This window comes from Microtus pennsylvanicus, chromosome 11 (genome assembly GCF_037038515.1).
Source record: "Microtus pennsylvanicus isolate mMicPen1 chromosome 11, mMicPen1.hap1, whole genome shotgun sequence".
Lineage (NCBI taxonomy): Eukaryota > Metazoa > Chordata > Mammalia > Rodentia > Cricetidae > Microtus > Microtus pennsylvanicus.
In genome coordinates this window covers 77,859,549-77,883,981 of record NC_134589.1, presented here as the reverse complement: position 1 = coordinate 77,883,981, position 24,433 = coordinate 77,859,549, and positions in this window count along the sequence as shown.

Sequence of the window (24,433 nt, the reverse complement as noted above, 5' to 3'; positions counted from 1 at the left end):
CATATTACAAAATATCATCCTTGTTTTTTAATAAAGAGAGTCTGGGTTCATGGTTGGTCTTTCAGTTTAGCAAATAGGTCTAGCCAATAAGATTCTGTCGTGTTAATATTCAATGAACTTTAATTTCATGTGCCTTTCTTTAGAGGGTATCATCTTTTTATGGTGGACAAGAATTTATGCCACCTAAATTACTTTCCATGAGAGGATGTTCTCCTGCTGCCAGCAGGCATCCAAGGTGAAAACTACCCAAGGACATGCATGTCCTTCTGGGTAGCCTCATGTATAATGACTAATCAAGGCACCAGTTCAAGGGCACTTTTGGACCCACTATGGAACAACTTGGTGCAGGAAGTGGCTTGAACTTTTTAAAGCCTGTATCCCAGTTCAGCTTCTCAGTTTGCCTAATCCTTCTCTCACCTCACTCCCATGCTCTCAGATCCCAAATATTTCACAAACCAAACCTCATCTCAATGTCTGTACCTAGCAATGCAATTTAGTTTAAAAAATGTAGATCAGTTTTACTAGAGGTCCTAGGGTTGGGTAATGCTTCATTCTGCAGACTAGAATAAGTTCCCTATGAGTTGAGTGGGAAAAGTTGGCTTTGTAGATGTAAAAGACATTCGAACAAGAGAAGAAATTAAAGGGGAACAGAGTAATCTTTTCAAATGTAGAACCTTGAAAGGTGGCGACAATGATAGTATAGAAATAACTGGTGAGTTAGCACAGGTTACTCCAGTTGACCTTGGATGCGGAAGAATGAAAGCAAAGAAAACACATTATGATGCCAACTGAAACTTCTCTGCTTGGGAAAGTTTGCAGTTAGCTGTCTCCTGATTGCTTGCAATGTCAAATAACAACTCTCTTTCACTTTGAATGTTGGGGGTGGGGTGGGATGGGGGTAAGGGGAGATGAGGAGAGAAAAGGTAGAAGGAAAGGAGGGGGGACTTGGGGAAACAGGAGGATCGGGATAAAGGAAGGTTGGATAGGGGAGCACGGAACCCCATTTCTTAGTTAAAGGACCCACTTTAGGATGGGCTGGAGACTTGACCCTAGAGGGGATCCCAGGTGCCCAAGCTGAGGCCCCCAGTTAGTTCCTTGGGCAGCTGAGGATAGGGAACCTGAAATGACCCTATCCTAGAGCAATACTGACGAATATCATGCATATCATCCTAGAACTTTCATCTGGCGATGGATGGAGATAGAGACAGAGACCCACACTGGAACACTGGACTGAGCTCCCAAGGTCCCAAGGAGGAGCAGAAGGAGGGAGAACATGAGCAAAGAAGTCGGGACCACGAGGGGTGCACCCACCCACTGAGACAGTGGAGCTGATACTGGGAGCTCACCAAGGCCAGCTGGACTGTTACCAAAAAAAGCATGGGATAAAACTGGACTCTCTGAACATGACGAACAATGAGGGCTGATGAGACGCCAAGGACAATGGCACGCGGTTTTGATCCAACGCAATGTGCTGGCTTGGTGGGAGCCTAGCCAGTTTGGATGTTCACCTTTCTAGATATGGACGGAGGGGGGAGGACCTAGGACTTACCACAGGGCAGGGAACCCTGACTGTTCTTTGGACTGGAGAGGGAGGGGGAGAAAAGTGGGGGGAAGGGGAGAGGGGTGGGAGGAGGGGGAGAAGAATGGGAGGAGGGGGAGGGAAATGGGAGGCTGGGAGGAGGTGGAAATTTGTTTTTTTTCTTTCTTTTCTTTATTCTCCTTTTATCAATAAAAAAAAGAAAATACAAAACTTCAGCATGGGCAGCTGTATTTTGATTTTTGGTCTGTTGATGTTGTTGTTGTTTTGGTGCTCACTGCAGGATGTTAGTTCAAAACAATGACCTTCCACAATGTCTGTTGAAGACCAAGCTGTGCCACAGAACGTGGGATAAAAGGAAATACATGAATTCTTATATTCAAGGACCTCTTTAGGAAGACTACACATGAGCATTTAAACTTCCCCATAAATGAAGATGAACCCCTCAAATAACTAAGTAAGAATGTAATACATAAGTGACAACATTTGTTATAATGTAGTTACGCAGCAAAAATAGCAAGTACAGAAAATATGCAAAGAAAATTAACAACTGAATAGGCAAACTTGGGGAAACGAGGCAGGCTTCTGAGAACTGTAAAGATTGTAAGAAAATGTATCCACACCCTCACATGTATTTTTTTTAAAAAAGTTTTACTTTGTGGGAGAAAATTGTCAGACCAGACCTCACACTTCATGATAAACGAACTGATTCGATTCTGCTACTAATCCCATGAGTCCTTGCAGTTCTTCTGGAAATTGAAAACCCAGAGCCTAGAAATCACTGTACCTGCAGCAGGATGGAAAAGCCATGCTGGTTTAAATGCAGCTGACCTGGCAGCTTAAGGTCATTGTGATGTATTAGTACAGAGCATGTTGGGTACACTAAGGAGATGTGGAAGGTTGTAGATAAAAAGGCTTGGCAAAGACAAGGTCTGCATTGTTACTGCACTCCACAGTTCCTCCAAGACATCTTCCCACCTGCTTTAAAGGGTCAAATGACCAAGTTTCCATTAGATTAAATCCTAGGTCCCTGATTGTATACACCAGGAATGGAGGCTTGGTAGACATTTGTATAATGTCTAGCGAATGAGCCAACAAATGAGCCGATGAGACAGAAAACTCCTTTCTATATTGCCTTGAACATTCACTCAAACATCCATTCAACTTGATTCATTGATTCAAACATCCATTCAACTTGATTCATTCATTCAATAGCAAATGGCAGGAGTATTATTAGTCCTACTTGTAGAAGTCATTAAAATCTACTAGAATATAGAAAACAGAAAAATCAGCAATGACAGAAATAATATTTAAACAGAAGTATATCAAAACATAGTGTGAAAGAGGGAAGAAACTCTAATTCAGGTCATGGGGAGCACTTTCCAATGAAGATGTAAGAACTGGAAACCATGGAGCCAGAAATATTTGGCCAGAGAGAAAGGTATCAGATGTAGGCTGGGGCATTAATATTAGGCAATGGAAAGAACATGAAAGAGAAATCTGGGAAAGCAGACATCATGATTCATCTAAAACCTGCAAAAGGTCATATGACTACAGGAGATTGAGAAGGTGATTTTGTTTTTTTTTTTTAACTGTTTAAATTCTTTTTATCATTCAGTATATTTTTATCATGTCTTCTACTGCCCAACTCTTCCCACACCCACCCCATCTCCCTATCTATCAAACGTCGTAATCTATCTCTCTTTCTCTTCAAATAATACCAAACAAAATTAAATGAAAATTAAAACAAACAAATAAAAAAAACAAAAATAATTAAGATAAAACAAAAACACACAAAACAAACAAACATGGAATCCACTTTGTGTTAGATAACTATTCCTGAGAATGGGATCTGTCCTGGAGTGTTGTAGACAAAGCCAGCTATTCTTCATTGGATAAAATTGATTTTGCCTTTTCCATCAAGTATCAGCTTCAAATAGCTTTGTGATTAGGAATGGGATTTGTGTCTTGTTCCTCTTCTCAGTGTTGGAATTTCTGTCTAGTTTGAACCTGTACAGATCTTATATTCACATGTTTCTTCTTCTTCTTCTACTTCTTCTTCTCTCCTCCTTCTCCATCATTTTTCTTTTTCTTCTTCTTGATCAAGTCTTTTTATTTTCAATAGAAATATGTGGGAAATGTCTATAGCATGATAAAATATAATAAGCCTCTTTCCAGTGGGATTCTTATAATTCAAGTAAAAGCAATCTGGAAAATGAAATGGTAGCAAAGGTTTCTTTTGCAAAACTGAACAAAGAAGCTGGGTGCTCTTCCCCTGGCTAATGCTGATAATTATCTGTGAAGACCTCCTCTGCTCCCTAGATGGGTTTCTGCAGCTTTCAAAGATACTCATTCCACAGTGGCTGTAAGGGGCAGACAAGAGGTTGTCAACACCTAAAGCTGTCTAGCTTGAGATAAAAGATTATGAAACTCAGCATGAGTACACATCTTTTAAATGCTTCCCCTCACATTTAAAAATCAAAATGTCTTAAAATCACAGCCATGTTCATCATAAAACATTTATAAGTCAGCCCACAGTTTAATTTTATCTTTATTCTCTATTTGTTACTTAAATACAGTAATGAATTAAATGGAATTAAATATCAGAAGTGAAAAGACCTTAGAGACGACTTCATGCTTTCTTTTATGTAAAAAGAAAGAAGTCTACCCAGAGAGATGACAGGACTTGGGAGAGATCACACAACAAATTAGAATCAAAGCACATATCTAAATTTTGTCTCAAATCTTGTTTCCGTAGAGGAGAAGCTTGATTTGACAGTATAGATTTGTACATTTTATTATTTGAAAATATGGTAAATGCTTGTTGCAGAATAGTCCTCCATAATTAGCTATAAAGATATAAGCATTTCTATTTTCATGGAGCTTAATACTGACCTTTTTTTAATTTATTTATTTATTAAAGATTTCTGTCTCTTCCCTGCCACCGCCTCCCATTTCCCGCCCCATCCCCCCATTAAGTTCCCCCCTCCTCAGCCCGAAGAGCAATCATGGTTCCCTGCCCTGTGGGAAGTCCAAGGAACCCCCACCTCAAATACTGACCTTTTAAGAATAATACTAAATCATTTCTTCTAGTGACCACAATAGCAGTAGCATTCTAGGAAACCGCCATCTAGTGGAGCTGTGAAGCAAAACACTTCCCCCACCCACCCACCCATGCACCCCTCCCACCCACCCATGCATCCCTCCCAAAAAGAAATACCTTCCTGAGGCTCACATTTTAATCAATATCATTATCTCCCTGAGTGCTACATGATTAAAAATAACACTGAAAATTGTTCTGCTTCCTGAACCTAGCAGAGAGGATGATACTGCTCTAAAAAAAAGTTGGTTTGCTAGAATGAAGGTGTTTGAGACCACATTGGAAATAGTAGAGTCAATGGTTCTAACATTCCTATCCTTAGCTGGGTGGTAGTGGCTCGTGTCTTTAAGCCCAGCATTCAGGGAGGCAGAGACAGGCAGATCTCTGTGAGTTCAAGGCCAGTGTGGTCTCCAGAGCGAATTCCAGGGCAGTCAGAGATACACAGAGAAACCCTGTCTCAAAAAAAAAGAAAAGAAAAAGAAATTCCTACCCTTGATTTGTGGTAAAAGGAAACAAAATAGAAGTGAGTTAGTCATGACCTACCACATTCCTTCCCGTGATAAGGATACCCAAGGGAACATGGAAAGTAGTGGGTGCTAAATTGAACACATTATCCTACACAATCTGTAGGCGAAAAACCAAAAGAAAAAGCAGGACCTGGGAGGGGAAGGGAAAGAAAGGAAAGTGCTGAAAAAGGAAAAACCTAGGCACCAAGAATCATCTTAAATATGATCAGATCTGGAACCCAATGGTGAGATCATCACAACCTAGTTTCAAGACCCTAGCCAGAAACAATGTAGAGAGCCCTTGTGGGGGAATACATGGGCCTCTCAGTCAGAGTCCACATAGACCATGAAGGCTGAAGGACAAATAGCAAGGCAACCATATCATCAGAGGGAGGAAGGATAACTCAAACTTGGAAGTGTCCAACATGGAGGAAAGGGGCTATTTCTAGAAGACTGGGTCAGTATAAGTAAATACTGTAACATATCAGAGCCTTGGAATTATCCATAAAGAAACCTAATATTTCAAAAGAATTGGAATACCATGTGCTGGAGGGCAGAAGACATAGGACCCTGTCTTTGTATTGTGTGGGGAGGATTGAACAATGTCACATAGGAAAGAAAGACCTCTGCAGATAATTTAAGGAGATCTTTAAGCAGAATAGCAACTTCACTTGTATGGCCTGAGGCAAGAGAGGCAGACAACAATACAGGCTAAGCAGTAAGGGTTTCAGTATCCCTCTATAAGTGAGAGTAACTCCAAGAGATCAACACAGCCTCCAAGACGCTGTGTTTGCATGTATACACACACACACACACACACACACACACACAAGTTCCCAACATCTTTATCTAACCAATTGCTTTAGAAAGATCTAGACCCATGTTGGAGGTCTAAAAAGTTAAAATTATTTCTAAAGTAATACTGTGAAATCAATTACCTTTTTCACTCTTCTTTTTGCTTGAGTGAAACATGGAGTTCACCAAGACTGCATGAAGTATGTTTTGTTTTTCTGTGCGAATATGTGGTGAACTTATTAATACCATTTAAAAATAAATTTGAAACATTTTACCTTATTTTTCTACCTGAGAATGTGATAACTATTTTTTGAAATTTTGGGGGACCTTGAAATTGTCACAATTGCATAAGACCTTGAAACAAAAACATTTGAGACCCACGGACTTGGGGGAACTAATTTGATGCCTTCTATTTCTCACTCCCGTCTGCTCCCTACCACTAAGTCTACTGATGAATCTCCCTGACTTATTTGAGGATGTTCCTAGCTTTGAACACTAAGATCAAGTCAGGATATAATCTTGGAGATGGGTATGAAGGAGAGAAAAAAAAGCAAATTTTATCTCATTAACTTTTCTAAGTTCATAACCAAAGCATGGTCCTGAATCCCAAGGCAGATGAACAAAGGAAAAACCTACAGGTTTAGTCATCTCTCACTGGAAATCAACTCTCAGAAAGTAACGGCTTAGAACTCAGGTTTACTTCAGCAAAATATCATAAATCTCAGGCCAGTGATAAGATGAAGGGGAGGGTGGAACCAGGCATTGCAAGAGATGGGAAAACTGAAAAGGCAGTAAAAAAAATCTATTCCCAAGTTTCATTGGCCTGGCTGGTACCTCTCACTGAACAGATTAGTGAAATGACCGTTCTTGACTCTGTTCTTAGATTAGAAAGTGGAAGGAAGGGTGCAAAAAACCTTTGTTCCCCATGAATTTCTGTCCTGCCACCAAGCAGAGGATATCTGTCTTTAGTTCAACAGTTCTCATTTTAAGGAGACATATTTCTATTTTCTTCAGGGACTGAGGAAAGAGTTAGGTAGAATATAGTATGCTTTTTTTTTTCTCAGACAGAAAGTTATGTACCAGAACACTTTTCTCTACAGTAAGAACCTGGACCAAAAAAAAAAAAAAAAAAAAAAAAAAAGGCAGGTGGCACCAGATGGATGGCATCAACTGCTCAGATGCTGACTGTTCGGGGGCACAGGCATGGGTACAACCTGTGGGCTCTGTTGTTTGATACGTTACCAGGTGTGATTTCTGTAAGGATGACTATAGAGACAAAACACTCCCATCAGTTTGACAGCCCAGCAGAGCAGCAGCAGAAGAGTCTTAAGCTAGCAGCTTTGTGGGAAGAGTCATTTATAAAAAATCCAAACAGATCTTCTGCGTCCACCCTTCTGGGCCCTAACTCTGAGCTCTCGGGATGGAGGAAAGGTCAGGAATGGGGACAGAGATGCAGCTTGCTTACAGGCAATGATGATCAAAGATTCAGACCATCTACAGAGTATGAAGAAGTAAGTGTGAGATTCTCACTGGCAGTTTCGGCATCTCCAAGATCTCAGAGCTGGAGCCAGCCTACTGAGAATTCCTGACAGTACTTCACACCCTGGTCTTTATCTCACCAAAAGGTATTTCTGCTCTCCTCTGTTCCTTTCTTACTGTCTTGGTTACTCCTTCCTGTTTCTATGATTAAAATACCTGACAACAATTACCAAAGGAAGAAAGGATTTGTTTGGGCTGACAGTTCCAGGCTCCACCCACCCCAGAGGGGAAATAAGGTGTCAAGAGCTTGCCACCACTCAGATCACATCTACACTTGGGAGAAGAGAGTCATTTAGGATTGCTTTCATAACAAATACTCTCTGTATTGTTTTTCAAGCTAAAAAATCCTTTTTATTTAAACAAAAAAGGGAGGTGATGTGGGATTTCCCTCTATATGCTGTGAATACCATTGGTTAATAAAGAAACCACTTTGGACCTGTAGAAGGGCAAAACTTAGCTAGGCGGGGAAAAGTAAACTGAATGCTAAATTAGAGTGGCATGCTAATTTTTCTCATCAGGCAGTTAACTTCATTTTCAATCAATTCCCTCAAACTTAATTTATATAAAGGTTAGACTTCAGAGCACTTCATATTCAAAAAGTATAGTCAATACTCAAATATATTGAGATATTCCATTTTCCACTACACAGCACAAAAGAGACAAAAATAAAATGTTCAAAGCAAAAATTACTAAAACTTTTTCCTTTTCAATCTTTTTGTCTCATTCACATTATGTTTGCCCTGAGAAATCTCTTCTCTGATCCCGTAAGACAGTGTCCTTTCTTTCTCCCTTCCGCTGACCTCTCTCTTCTGGGCTTTATTTTACAGACTATCTTAGAACGCCTCTCAGTGAGAATTGCTGCTTTTAGAAGAAGGAGAAATTGATCCCTCAATTTTGGGATTCTCATTTTTTGTGGCTGTGTGCATTTGTGCCAAGTCTTCTAATTCCCACCTTCCAGTCCTGCTAAGGCGATGTGACTTAACCTCAGATCCCTTCTCCCACACAACAGCACTTCATACATTTGATGAAAGCCTATCCCCACTCACTTTTTTGCCCTCACACCATACATGTTTGCCATGAAGTCATTTTATTTCTGGGTCTTTATCTACAATGAATGTTGCAAGTATCCTATGCAAAAGTGGCTGAAACAATAGAATTTGGGGGTCTGGGAAATATCTCATTAAGAAAAGGGTTCAGTGTGCAAGCACAAGGAATGGAGTTTAGATGACCCAAGTCCACATAAGTTTTGGGTGGGTACGGTGGTTCCATGTAACATCAGTAGAAATAGTCATCTCCAAAGCAAGCTAACATGACTGCTCATATGGATGTATGAGCTTGGTTCAACTGAGAGATCTTGCCTCAAAGAATAATGAGAGAAATGATCAAGGAAGACTCCAAATCCAAATATCCAATTTGTTACAACACACACACAAACATAAGAAAATAATGGAGTATGGCGTTGTCAACAAATAATAATTAAGCACTCTTAGGTTGAATGAAACATCTTTCTATATAATGTAAAATATGAATACTTTAAAATAAAATATTAGTTAATGCACACAGGTTGTTTATGTTAGATGTACTGATCAGGGAAGATCTTTGGAAGATATAACATGAGGGTAATTAATGCAGAGGATACAATCATGTGACAAACTTAAGGTCAAGTTCAAAGACCTTAACGGTTACAGTTTGGCACGCTTAAGGAGAAGGAAGGACAAAGAAGGATTAGGATACCATGGCATGCAGAGTGGTCACAGACATGATGGTAACAAGACTACACTATACTCAGCAAGGTGTTATAACTTGGGTACGTGACCCACAGAAGCTCATGTGTTAAAGACTTGATTTTATATAGCACTATTGGAAGGTGACAGAACTTTTAAGGGGTGCTGGATGTTAGGATGTTGGTAACTTTCTATTAAATGGATTATTGAGACCCATTGTGGGCCTTGATAGTTTCCTCTTGTTCTCCTTGCTACCTAGCTACCATGAGATAAGTACTTTCATCTTCTATGCATTCCACCGTGATGTACTATCTTACCATAAGTCTATTAACAACATAGTCAGCCAACGATAGACTGAATTCTCTAAAGCTGTGAGTCAAAATAAATTGTTCTTCTAAGCTGATGTCTCTGAAGCAACAAAAACTCAGCTAACACATGTGATAATGTAAGTTGATGACATCAGGATTTTAATTATAGGTTATTTCATTGCTATGTGGAGATAGGAGACAAGAGAGAAGACCAAAGCACTGGGCAGAAGCAAGGCAGGGGCATTAACTAAATTATTCAGAGTTGAGACAGAGAGTTTCGTTTCATTCTGAAAAATATTGAAGGCAGAGTCAATGGGATCTCGCATTTCAACTACCTGCCTTGGCTTGAGAGGACGCCAAGCCTGTATAACTTCCCAGAGGTCTTCTCAGCTCAAGACTTTGGCATCTGTTAGATACTATTCCAGCAACAGCATATGCATTACCATAGAACAAACCACTGCTGTTAGTCATCTAAACCCATTATAAGCAAGTAAAATTATCCTCAGAATAGTTGAAAATTATGGATCTCTTCCTATAACACTGGAAATGGCCATCAGTTGCATCATAGCATAGCCCCTTATAGCCCCAGGGCTTCCAACTCTTTATCTCCTTTTCATGGTTTCACTGAAACCTTTCCTTTTCCCAATGTTCAGATTAAAACCCAGAAACCCAAGATTAGTGTTTTGAGTATTAGTTGGCCATTATAGATGATCCACAACATTAATTCCATTCAAGGAAACCGTTCTTTTTTTTTTTTTTTTTGGTTATCTTCCTGACAGTCATTGTTGTTTTTTTTTAACTTATCAGAATCACATAATCTTTAATTTGATAAAAAGATGAGAGTCAGATTGTATGAGGACATCTGCTGCAAAGATATGACATCTCTGATGGTTTTATAAATGGTGAATATGGCAGCATGAAAACCATCATGGTTGCTTGCATCTTTTTTTTCTGGCATTTTTTTAATTTATTTATTTATTAAAGATTTCTGTCTCTTCCCCGCCACCGCCTCCCATTTCCCTCCCCCTCCCCCAATTAAGTCCCCCCCCCTCAGCCCGAAAAGCAATCAGGGTTCCCTGTCCTGTGGGAAGTCCAAGGAACCCCCACCTCCATCCAGGTCTAGTAAGTTGAGCATCCAAACTGCCTAGGCTCCCACAAAGCCAGTGCGTGCAGTAGGATCAGAGACCCATTGCCATTGTTCTTGAGTTCTCAGTAGTCCTCATTGTCCGCTATGTTCAGAGAGTCCGGTTTTATCCCAGGCTTTTCCAGACCCAGGCCAGCTGGTCTTGGTGAGTTCCCAGTAGAACATCCCCATTGTCTCAGTGTGTGGGTGCACCCCTCGCGGTCCTGAGTTCCTTGCTCGTGCTCTCTCTCCTTCTGCTCCTGATTTGGACCTTGAGATTTCAGTCCTGTGCTCCAATGTGGGTCTCTGTCTCTGTCTCCTTTCATCGCTTGCTGAAGGTTAATATTCAGGAGGATACCTATATGTTTTTCTTTGGGTTCTCCTTATTTAGCTTCTCTAGGATCAGTAATTATAGGCTCAATGTCCTTGGTTTATGGCTAGAAACCAAATATGAGTGAGTACATCCCATGTTACATCCACCAATGATAGCCTTTGTTGGAGAGGTTGTGGAGAAAGGGGTACACTCATCCAATGCTGGTGGGGATGCAAACTTGTGCAACCACTTTGGAAATCAGTATGGCGGTTTCTCAGGAAATTCGGGATCAACTTACCCCTGGACCCAGCAATACCACTCTTGGGAATATACCCAAGAGAGGCTTTATCATACAACAAAAGTATATGCTCTACGATGTTCATAGCAGCATTGTTTGTGATAGTCAGAACCTGGAAACAACCTAGATGCCCTTCAATGGAAGAATGGATGAAGAAAGTATGGAATATATGCATATTAGAGTACTACTCAGCAATAAAAAACAAGGACTTCTTGAATTTTGCATGCAAATGGATGGAAATAGAAAACACTATCCTGAGTGAGGTAAGCCAGACCCCAAAAAAGAAAACCATTCTAAGCCAGGTCAAAAAAATGTCATGATCCCTGGTATTAACCGACCTGACATATACATGTCACCTACCGAGCTATTGGACATGAGAATACAGTACTCTGGGGACTTCTGCAAAAGAACTCACCATCCCTAGAAGAGAAACACAGAGATCTCTCTTGGCCACCATCTTCCTCTGGATATTATCGCATCTGAGAGCAAGACTTGCAAACTGCATGGCCACCACTGCTCAGGGGTCTCTCTATGAAATGAAGCCTATTCTGAAGAGGACAGAAATTGCCTCCTCGTGACAGTGAGAAAGCTCTGATCTCCAAATGCCTGTGATCTGCCTTTTCTCTAGACATCTGCTTGTGACATCCTAATTAAACTAGTATGTGTTACAATTTTCAGCCGCAATGAACCAAAGCTGCTCTACTGGGAAGACAGGGAGTCTTTTATGAAAAGTATCAACAAATATTTAATAAGTACCTGTTGTATGTTCTGCACTCTTCTAGGTGTTGTTACCACAGAAATCAATAAGACAATACTGTCTATTCCTGGAACATACTTATCTGAAAGGAATTGTATTTGAGTAGATATAAATAAATGAGTGGTACCAGATAACATTAAATGGTATGATAGAAATAAAGGAAATTAAGACAGGAAAAAAATACTAGGGGTTGCGGGAAGGAGAAGGAGGTCTTAAAATATTGAATCTATTCAGAAGTGTGCCAAATACAAGGCTGCTTGTTACATTAAGGTTTGTATTAGCAAAAGTTGTGATGCCAGGAGTAACTCAAATGTCCAACTGTAAGGGCCTGATAAAGTAAACCATGGTACATTTACATGTACATGTTTGTGACACTGGCTACAAAGTATATTGTTAAGAAAAATTAGAAAGTAAAAGAAAAAATAAAAATTGAGGCTGGAGAGTGAGCTCAGCAGTCAAGACTACTTGCTGCTCTTACAGAGTCAATCCCTAGAACCCACATGATGGCTACAACCATCCACAGCTCCAGTCCCTGGGATCTTATACCTTCTTCTGCCTTTAGGATGAACAAGGCATGCATGTGGTACACATACATATGCACATGCAAGACATTCCTACACACAAAATAATATAATAAATAAAATCTCTTTGTAAAGTAGTCTTACACCTATTGTGAGAATTGCAAAAAATGAATATGATAGATAGAAGATAGGTAGATAGATAGATAGATAGATAGATAGATAGATAGATAGATGATAGATTCAATAGATAAAAGATAGATACATATATTGATAGGTGATAGATAGATAGATAATAGATATTTAGATATTAGAAACAGACATAGCCAGAAATACATACAGAAATGTGTATGCGGTGGGTGTAGGAGAGTATTGTTAGAAATCTAAGTATTTAATTCATTTTCTATATGTAGAGCTTATGACCATTGTTGGGGCCCTGGGTTCAATTCAATCTTCAGTTCCAAAAGAAAAAACAACAGAAATTTTGTCAGTTGGAAAGCCTGAAATATAAGAGATGTTTGAGATGTTTATTTGTTTTAATGTGTCTTTTCACACAACTTTAGAATTTGCCATATGAAATTTAAATTGCATATAAACTAAAATTTCCCAGCATAGATCAAAATCTGGGAATAATATGTAAGTGAAGTTTATTGTTCAGAAGGAGTGACTTATGACATCACAGCAACAAGACCTGACTTGAAATACGAGTCAAAGAAAAAAAAAAGAGGCCATCTGTTCTACCTGGTGTCACCTGGCAGATATTACCTTCACCACCAGGGGTAAAAGCTGCAGGGAGAGATTCAACATGAGAATCTCTGTGAGTACCAAGAGCAGCACCACATGGGACCAGCTGCCAGGATTAGCCACAAGACCATTTCAGCACAGAAGGATAAATCAGCGAAAACTATAATACACTGTACTTGTGAGTCCAGAAGGTGCCTCACCCTCAAAAGATCACGGGAGGAGCAGCAGAAGAACACTCCATGAGCAAAAGGAACTCGAAAAACCTAGAAGGTGATGCAAAGCTATAAGGTTATATATAGCCTCATATAACTCACATGACCTTCCAGGTGATCTTAAGCCTAAATCCTTTGATCTGAGCCAACCCAGTGTGGATTCCGTTTAAGCAGAGGCCCCCCACTTCCCTGAACATGTGTTTTGTAAAATCTTCATCTGTTACACATCAAACCCATATTTTTAACATGGTCAGCAGGTCTCCAGGGGAGGCTGTTTCAAAGCCAAGTTCAAGAACACAGCAGATTGAGTGGTACAACAGGCATGTAGAACCCGCAGCCTGCAAACCACATGCGGTCAAGGATAGAAATAATTTTGGTCCTACGAAAAAAAGTCACAACTTTACTTAAAACATTATGATATTTTTCTATAAGGGTTTTAAAAATTCAGTTGTGTTGTCCCAAACATGAACATTGTAAATGAAAATGTTTTATCCCAATGCCAAAAGACTGGACACACAACTAGACTAAGGGAGAGGTGAGGGGCTTTCCTGATATTTTTTTTCTGTTATGTATTCTTATCAGTAAGTGTCATGTGGAATGACAAGATAGTTTTCTGATTAATAACCCATGTGTTAAGAAACAATAGATCAAGATGAGGATAATAAGACTTCATTCATCCACAGACGATTTCACACGCCCAGAGTGTTCCAAGAGCCTGTACTTCACTGTGGCATAGGCAATGTCCCTAATAGTAACAAGAGAAGTCTGAAGCCTACAACTTCTTGATGTTCTGTACCTTAACTGCATCCTTTTTAACCTCTTTCTTCCTTTCCCTCTGGGTTTCTAAAGAGGAAAATTAGGCTGGGAAGACAATGTAAGGAAAGGGATGGGAAATATCCAGTGCTCTGATTTTCCAGTATTTCATCTTGCTAACTTTACTCTCTCAATGTTTTCACGAACTCACTGTGACCAAGACTGTGACACATGTCCTGTGCACTAACTCAGCAGGGTGAATTCCATAGCAAAGCACTTCCTCCTACTGCTTCCCAGTGAAGTCTCTGAGCTCCTAGTACCAGTAGTACCACATGTGTATATATATATATATATATATATATATATATATATATATATATATATATATATATATATTACAGTAGATCATGTCATCACTAATAGATGACTGCTAATGACCTTTTCATTTGCATTGAATACATACTCATATTTAAAAGGAAGCCCAGCTCCACTCATGGATCGTTGTCTGTCATTGAGGAAAAAAACAAAAATGTGTGAGTTCCCTACTAAATCGCTTTCTTGAGACATTTTGTAAGTCTTTAAAACAACTGTTTATAAGGGAGAAGAAATTTTAATTTTCCCTCTGAGTACCCTTTATTTAGCATTTGCAGAAAGTGGAGGGTATTGTTAATATGTGATGACAACTACTGGATGGCCCCTCCTTTAACCCATCTTCAACCACATAGACTGTGGCCAAAAGTCAAACCAGAATTTGCTCTTGCAGGACTGTAACTTTCTTGTCTTCTTCTCAAACTTTCCTTCTTCCCTTGGAGTGTAGCGCTCTCTCTCGCTCGCTCTCTCTCTCTCTCTATCTATCTATCTATCTATCTATCTATCTATCTATCTATCTATCTATCTCCTCAAAAATCATGCTTAATGCTGCACTGGGTTCACAGCTCATTTGCCTGCAAAGCCCTTCAATAGACAAAATGTTTTAATCACCCACTGTATTTACAGCTTATCGTAGAGGCACCTAGCAATGTGCAAAGAAAAGCAAAATAGATATTACTTTCTCAGAGTTTATCAGATGACAAGTTCTTCATAACCCAAAAAGGCAAGACAGTAGACTAGAGAATGGATGGGTAAGATGAAATGAATTCTTTTTTTTTAAGTTTATTTTTGCTTCTAGAACTTTTCCTTTTTCTTTTTTTTAAATTTATTTATTTATTAAAGATTTCTGTCTCTTCCCCACCACCGCCTCCCATTTCCCTCCCCCTCTCCCAATTAAGTCCTCCCCTCCTCAGCCCGAAAAGCAATCAATGAATTCTTGACTAGATGGTCAGGAAAGTCAGCACTGAGAAGGTGACAATCAAGGGAATAAAGTCCCAATGATGTAGCTGCTGGGGAGAGCAGCATTGAAGACCCGAAGTGTATAAAGGTCAAAAGAACAGGAAACATGATTAGGTGTCAGTAGTCAGCATAGAGCCAAAGTGGCTGGAAAAGAATAAACAACTGGGAGAGTGATGAGAGATCAGATCATAGCAATACCTGAGTTACAAAGTGGATTTCAAAAAATTCATTACAAGGGGTGGTCGTGCTGGCTATGTTACTTGGGATGAGAGGGGATGAGGGTGAAGTCCTTCTTTCCTTTTGCTGTTATTACACATTTGTTATCATTCTCACAGGTTTAGCTGTTTCATCCAACACAAATCTGTTTTCCTAAATTTCTGAAAATCAGAAATCCAGAACTGGCTTTGCTGGACTATAGGGTCAAGATGCATAGTCAAGGGGCAAATAAGCTTGGTTCATCCTGGAGGTATGAGAAGACATTCTATGTCTTTGCCTTTACTGCCTGTATTTGCTTATTCTTACTACCTCCACCTTTACAGTGTATCATTTCAAACTTTCTTGCCATCAACACATCTCCCTTTCCTCTGCCTGAGACTCCTTCAGCATCCCTCTTACAAAGGTTGTAATGATTTTATGTCGGTAGTGTCTGGGTAAACCAGGATAATCACTTCATCTCAAGATCCTTAATTTGATCACATCTGAAAGTTTCTTCTGCTTTATAAGGTAACATCCTAAATCTCAGGATTATGTTATGCAAATATTTAGCGGATGATCATGCAGCCTACCATCAATAACCTTGGCAGTATTCTCAATCTGCTTTGTTGAAAATGAACTTGGGATGGAAGAGGAAGAATGAAGAAAGCAGTTAAGAGACTCTTGTAACACCTCAAGCAAGTGTTGATGATGCTTTAGTTCAGGGTAGTGGCAGCAGAGGTGTTGAGAAGTCCTATCTTGAATGCTTTGAAGGTAAAAATCAATTTGTTTGCCAATATAGCCCATGAGAACAATAAAAAAGAAAACTGAACCTCCAACTTCCAGTATTGGCAGCTAGGAAAATAAATAAGTCTATTGAAGGAGCAGGTTTGGAGGGAAGATAATGAGTTTGCCTTTTTACATATTAAAATTGAAAATTCTGTGGAAGACCTGAATTGATGTTTCAACATTTCTAGTTAACTATTAAGAATTGAACCTATTCGTGTGAATCAAACTAGACCTTGTCATGATAGAGTGCTGAGCTATTATACATTTTACTTTCAATATCATTTACAGCTCATTTAGTACTCTTCCCTTATTCAGTTTCCTTCTCTCTTTCATCTCCCTGTAGTCTACTGTGATCTGCAAATGTTAAGGAGAAAATAATTGTTTTACAAATTTCAATAACCTTTGTTGGAGCTTTTTATCATGGGTCTGCTTACTCATTGTTACACTCTCTCTTTGGACCTGGTTTATAAATTAAACTTTTTAATAAAGTATATCTAAAATTCAGTACACATCTGTAGTTTAAACATTGTCTAATCATTTTAAGATAAAGGGGAAATATAGTAAAAAAAGTAATAAAATATAAGAGCATTATGAAGTAAGATAATGTGAAGATAAGCAGTGTTGAGTCGAGTCAAGATTTTTGAGCATTCAAACTCAAACTGGTTGTAATTCCATCAAAATATCATCAAAAGGCCCAAAGTACAATTTAATACTAACATCTCAAATATAGTGAATGTAGCTTTGCATTGAATGGATGGCACAGAGTCCTCTTATATCTCAACTTATGGTCTAGTTAAGGACCTGAACTCTGTTTCCATCAGACTCACAGAGTATCAGGCCCAAGTGCAGCATCCTCGAGTCTATCTTCAAAGCCTTACGTGGGATATCTGTCACAGTAGATGGCCAAAACCTAGGCAACAATGGAAAGAGGACAGAGAGGAAAGGACCATGGTGAGTAAATGCATGTGCTGTGGGTGTGGAGTGTGGGTTTTCAGTTGAGAATTCATTGATCACTTACCATAGATAGTCATAATTCTATTTTATTCTGTTAATTCTTTAATAAGTGGGAAGAAAATACAATTATTTGTCTTGTGTCATTGATAAGAAAACTGAAACAATGAGAAATTAAAAAAAAAAAATTCTCAGATTTTAGAATAGTTCTGTTTGACTCTGACTTCCAGACGAAGGCTGGCACATATTGTTCTTTGCTGGGGATTAACATAGGTTGATGAATGGCTGGAAGTATGAACAAGGATGATTTTAAGGTGTTGTTAAGAATGTCTAGACTTTTGTTGAGATTACTGGGGCAAGCTCTGGGGCCTACCAACTCTAAATCTAGACATAGGACTTGACCTATGTGGGTTTGTTATGATATTTGACCTGGTTCTAACAGTCCATCTCTAAAGCATCTATATCATAGGTCACATTTTGGAAAATAATACATAAAAGGTCTAGTACTAGTGGCCTGTGTGGACTCCACGTGGCCCTGTATCCATCACCTCAGCCTCCTATGTGTACTACTCTCTTCCTCTCTTCACTTACTCAAAATACTATCTCTTTTTTATTAATTTATTGAGCTCTACATTTTTCTCTGCTCCCCTCCCTGTCTCTTCCCTCCCCTTCAACCTTCCCCCAAGGTACCCATGCTCCCAATTTACTCAGAATGCTATCTCTTTTATTCCATATACAAATCTGGCTCCTTTGGAACATGTCTTAAAATGCCCATCTTCCAGAGAAACTCTACACAGATTTATTAAAAGGAAATATCATTCTTATTCACTGAGGTCTGATTTTAAGCATCTGTCCCATTGAGAAATTTTCCAATGAAAAGTAGTCCTCCCTTCCCCATCACTATCGTAACATTACATTTTATTTATCTTTTCATAATATCTACCACTATCTGAATATGCATTGTTTATTTATTTGCAGTTATTATTATCAAAGGTGCATGATGTCACCTGCTCACCATTTAAACTTGAACTCTTAGAGGAACACTAGGCCTACAAAGAAAGCTCAGTAAACGTTTATTTAAAGAAAAGAAAAAAACTAGAGGAAGAGTGAGAAAATGGAAAGTTGTTGGCATACAACTTAGTGTCCAGAAATGTTTTTTAAAGCACGAGTGCTGTCATTATTAGTAAAAATGTATTTGGAACTCCACTCCAAGGTAAGCACTCTGCTAAGCTAAGTTTCTCAGCCTTACAATGGGGAAGAGCCCTTTAAACCACCCATGTGTACCGACTAAAATCTTAGGGAGGGAAACCACGGTGTGGTCCTTGACTCACTTATTTGATTCAGGACTAACAATGCGTTGTTAATATTTTGAGACAACCCAATCCTTACTGGAACCTGTCCCATGCCCACTGCCTATTCTCCAAGTACCTACCAGGCTCAGTGATGGAACAGATGGACCCTGCTTTGTGTCTGGGAATCAAGCCAACTCTTGCTGAGCTGGCGACAGCCGGGAACCTCACAGAAGCGGTTAGAAGTCACCAATTTCCAAAAGGGACAGAGGTCTCAGGTCCTACTTCCAAATTTCATTTGCTCAGGTTATGTATTTTAAATGGACTCCTCAATGTTTATCCTCACTTAATGTTTGTTCTTTTTCCATCTGAGTTTGATGAGGCATCATGGCTACCAGTATCCTCTTGGCAGAGGATAAACTCCGACATACAGATTACCCCTCAAATCAGCACAACCCCCATAGTCACCCAATTTGACTAGTGTTCACACTACTAAAGTAAACAAGTTGAGATAAGTTGATGGGGTGTAACATGATCGGGCCAGGCCTGCTTGTTTGTGGTTTCTGCCCGCCCAGTACCCCACATCTCTTTAGCCCCAAAGAAAGTCACACATAGGTCTCCATAAATTATAAGCTGATTGGCCCATTAGCTCTAGCCTCTCATTGGCTAACTCTCACATATTGATTAACCCATTTTAGTGATCTATGTTAGCCATGTGGCTCATTACATTTTTTTAGTGGGGCAGATCACATCCTGCTGCTTCCGTGATCTGGGCAGGAGTGGGGGGAATCAACTTCCTCCTTCCCAGAATTCTCTTGTTCTCATTACATCATTTTTACTTTTTGTCTGGTTTTTCTGCCTATATTTTCTGCCTGGCCAATCAGCATTTATTTATAACATGATTGACAGAATACAGACAATTCTCCCGCACCAATGGGGGGGATTTTCTTTTTCACAAAATAGTGTCATTCAATAAAATTTAGCCAAAGATGGTAAAAATTAGCTGTTTCTATCTACAACTCATGGAGGGAGTATAGTGAATTCTTTCACATTTTAGCAGTTACTTCTGTATAACTGGACAAAAGTAACTAATTATGCTCAATCCAAAAGATGGGTTAAGGGCAATTTGCCTCCCAGTTTAGATTGAAGATAGAGTTAGAGAGGTGGCACTATTGAGTCCTTCATTTCCTCCCTCTTCCTCCCCCCACTTCAATATAAACATGTCCTCTATTGCAGACTACCCTAGTGTCTATCCTACCTTGACTCCTTCGTTACATGTTTTATCTATTTCTGCGTCCTACAGTCACACAGCAAGAAAGTATCTCCTCCTTTCTTCTTCCCCCGCCTTATCCACAAGTCATGTGCATATGAATAACTCATGAATTCACTGATGAAAAAATAACTGAGGAATGTTCTTTTCCCTCGTCAAATCTTTCTCTGTGCAAAATAGGAAAAAAATATGTTTCCTTATATGAACCCTTTTATGACCTGTTCTTCTCAAAGGGTCTCATACTGCCTACCTTATTTTCCATATGCATAGTATATATTCCAAACTTGCACTTATCAAAGCATACATGTTTTATCATTTATGAATTTTCAGACTTTTAAGTAACTACTTTTCCAGCAATTAAACTCATATTTCAGTAATTGATGACTCATGGTAACCTCTGCATGCTATTCCAATCTTACAGAAGACACTTACAAACAAATTTCTTTAGGTTATATATCTAATTCTAGACTTGTGGAATGATAAATGGAAAGAAAATTTAATGTTAAAACTGTTCAGTGTCCTTCAAATCTCTCAGCCTGCAGGCTGTTTTAAGACCCAGTTAGAAACAAGCATTTATACCATGATGATAAAATCTCAAGATTAAAAAAAAACATCAATCATTTGATTTTCAAAAAAGCCAAGCCTAGGTGACTGGTGCCAGAAGCTTCATAAATGAACAGCTGCCTGCAAAGAGCTTTTATCTTGTATATTTAAATACATTCATCTTGGAAATGTGAGCAAGAAAGCAGAGAAACCGAATGTTTGTTTACTGTTGAAAACCTGGATCTTGCCCTCCTCCACTGGATTCTCCTGCATCTGTCATTTTGAGATAGGTTGCCAGAATTCCGACATGTGAGTGATGATTACAACTTAAGTAGGCCATTTTGGCTAAAGAGACAAATCTAAATGGGAAGTTAGAGGGAGACATAAATCTGCTCTGGACTGGAAATAAAAAGAGGTCACTATGGAGAACATATTTCTGCTTCTAGGTGAGAGACTGAATAAGTTTAATGTTTTAGATAATCTGTGGGGTTTGTAGGGAAAAGAAATGGCTGAATATAGAAATCAAGAATAGCAAAAAAAATAACAAAACATAGAACAACATCTTCATATTGTAATAAGATGTTGGGGGATTAGGGGTGTGTGTGTGTGTGTGTGTGTGTGTGTGTGTGTGTGTGTGTGTATGTGTGTTTGCTTTTTGCAGACACTGGATCATCTCTTCACATAGCCTTGGCTGGACTGGAACTCTTTGTGTAGACCAAGATCACTTTGAATTCACAGCTGCCTTCCTCAGTCTATGGAGATTAAAGGTGTGCGCCACCCTGCTTGTCTTTTGTTGTTGTTGTTGCTCTTTCTTTATTGAGATGGGGTCTTCATTAATAAGATGAATATTTAATGAACCAAAGATGATTGGTATGGGGCTCCAAGTTGTCCCATATGAAAAATGAAGATGTTGGGTCAATGTATATTTGGAGGATGATTTCACGGTCAAGAAGTTCAGAAAATGACTTGGGGTACTTTAAGTCTATCAGCTCTGACTAAAATCTCTTGTTTTCTTTGCTCCCATGTGGCCTCAGTATGCTCAGGAGATGAACAGAGGATTCCATTCTCAGGCTTCAGAAACAAAAAATTAAATGCAATGCCTTCCTATCACTGAGTTAAACCATATATTTGTTTTCTGATGTGTATAACAGATCTTGAAAAATAAACTCTTTGCCCTGAACCATAAATACCACATCGCACCCATGTATGAGTTTTCTAACAGAATTTGTCTACAAATATCCATGAAAACAAAATGATAAAGTAGGGTTTTATTTTTTTTGTCACTCCAGAGGGGTATTTCTAGATAAGAGGTTGTTCAAACAGAATATTACTTTTAGAGATTATACCATATTACTCTCTCCCCTTAAACCTCTCATAGTAAGAGCTGCACACTGTCTGATTCAACAAAAGTGAGGGCCTGTGAGTACTGACATATCAGAGATCCAGAATTAAGGCCTGGTCAGCTATGTGATCTTACATGAGGCCCTGAGTCTCACACTACTCTACTGTATATTGGTGAGGTGTTATAGTTTGTTGTTTTGCTTGAACTCAGGTATGCCGCGAACCTACTAGGCTTCTTGTTGATGGATTTTCCTGAATCTATATCTAGATGTACTATTGTTCAATCTTAAAATATACACAGGGACATTCATGCCTAAGAATATTCCACGCGACGAAGGATTTTTAATCAGTCCCTCCCAAGCTTTGACAGAAAGCCGTTCCATCTATAGGGCTTGTTATATTAGACATTGATAGGCCCAACTCCCAGGGCTTCTGATCCCTGGGATATGAAGAACAGGATAGGTTAGGTGGTGGTGGTGCACGCCTTTAATTGCAACTCTCTGGAGGCAGAGGCAGACAGATCTCTATGAGATTGTGGCCAGCCCAGTCTACAGAGCTACAGAGCTAGTTCTAGGACAGCCTGTCTCAAAAAGAAGGAGGAGAAGGAGGAGGAGGAGGAGGAGGAGGAGGAGGAGGAGGAGGAGGAGGAGGAGGAGGAGGAGGAGAACAGCAAGAAGGAAGAAGAGGAAGAGAGGGAGAAAAAGGAGAAGAAAGAGAATGGGGTTACTGAACAAGCCCCTGGATGGCAGAGATGATTTTTATTCTCAATCCACATTTAATTATTAACATTAAAACATTATTACACATACAAATACTAAATATACCAAACCTAGTTGATTTTTTGGAGCATATTAAATGCTCGGTGTGAGTAAATATTACTTTAGGATTCTATAAGTAAAGGAATGAAAGGAAAGAAAGGGAAGATGATTAACTGTAGAGCAAACCCCAAATTTTTCCCAATAGTAGTAGCTCTGTGATGAACCCTTCTAAACCCCACTGCTCCCCATTAACTCACTACTTGCTAAAAGCAGAATCCCCCCTTAGAAATTAAAGTTGTTTTCTTCCACTTAACTTTAGTTTTAAGGATGTTCCAGGATACCATATGTTTAAAGAGTAACCTTGGATTTTTAAAATGTGTGCTACTAGAAATGCAAATAGAGAAGAATGTCTGTGGACTTTTTTCAGGCAAATAAGGTTTTACTCAAGAAGTGAATCATCTGTCTCTGTTTTCACCAAAGACACAAACAAGAGAAGTGCTAAAAAACAGACTTAAAAAATGAATTGGAGATCGAAATAAAAATTCCCCTCACTGTGGCATTGACTACCCTCCAGAGCAATCATGAGAAACACTACAAGATGTGGGCCAGCTAGTTTCTCAAGAGTCTTTTAATACCAGCGTCAACAAAAGAAGAGATTGAGAGTCAGGTCAACAGCAGGTCTCCACCTGGTTTCCATCTAACCATGAGAAGCAGAAGGATTTTTTTTGAAAGCTCCAGTGAAATTCCAGCTACTGCTACCATTTACACACTTCTGAGAGTAACTGGGCGGAAGTCTGCCTTAGTAATATGAGAGAAAATGAAGCATTCTAGCCTGACCTCACATGAGGAGGGACAAGGCCTCTTTCTTATGGAGTGATCTTTCTTGAGTTTGTTTCTTAGGACTCCTGCAGAACTGACAGTTGAGTTGGCTTTGTACTATCTGAGTCATTCACGGACTCCTTTAACCATTCACTGAAAAGTGTTGTGCTGGTCCCTGGGACCCTGACTCCAACTCACTTGGTCTTGGTCTCCATCTTCACAGGCATAGCAGTTTTAGTGGAAGCGATACTCTTATCTGACATAGTTTTTAAAAGACAGTATCTTATATCAATTAGCTATGATGTGTGTCAAAGTACATCTCCAAGACTTCACCCCCAGAGAGTTCAGTAAGTACAGAGTGAAGCCAGGAATCTTAATTTTTTACAATTTTTCCTAAGCATTCTAATGTAACTGGTCTTACTAGCACACTCTGAAAAGAATGCCCTGCCCTGTTAAAGGTCATAATTCTTTGCAGATGGATTGTTCACGAAGTTTTCTAAGTAGAAGCAAGACAGATTGAATTCCCTTCCATTTTAATAAAGAAGTGAGACAAAATTAAATCTCTGTGCTTCACTTTCTTCCTCTGGTATTTCAAAGGCCTGTGGGGAGTGGTTTTAATTAAGTAATTCATGGAGAGAACACCTGTTCAGGTACACCTTGGATTTATTTGAAAAACAGTGATTAAAAACCAAAGTTCCACTGTTACTGGGAGTAGATACGAATCTATTCATTTTAAGATATAGATAATATTTGCAAAGCTGGCGAGAACTGAGAGCATATGTATTCAACTGCATATATATCAAAAATGTTAACATTAGCTTATGCCAAGAGTGCCAAGCTATCATCTCACGGAACTATTCCAGCCACTGATGGGGCCTGTGCAAGCACTGTGATTAAAACAAATCTAAAATCATACTTCTTTGGT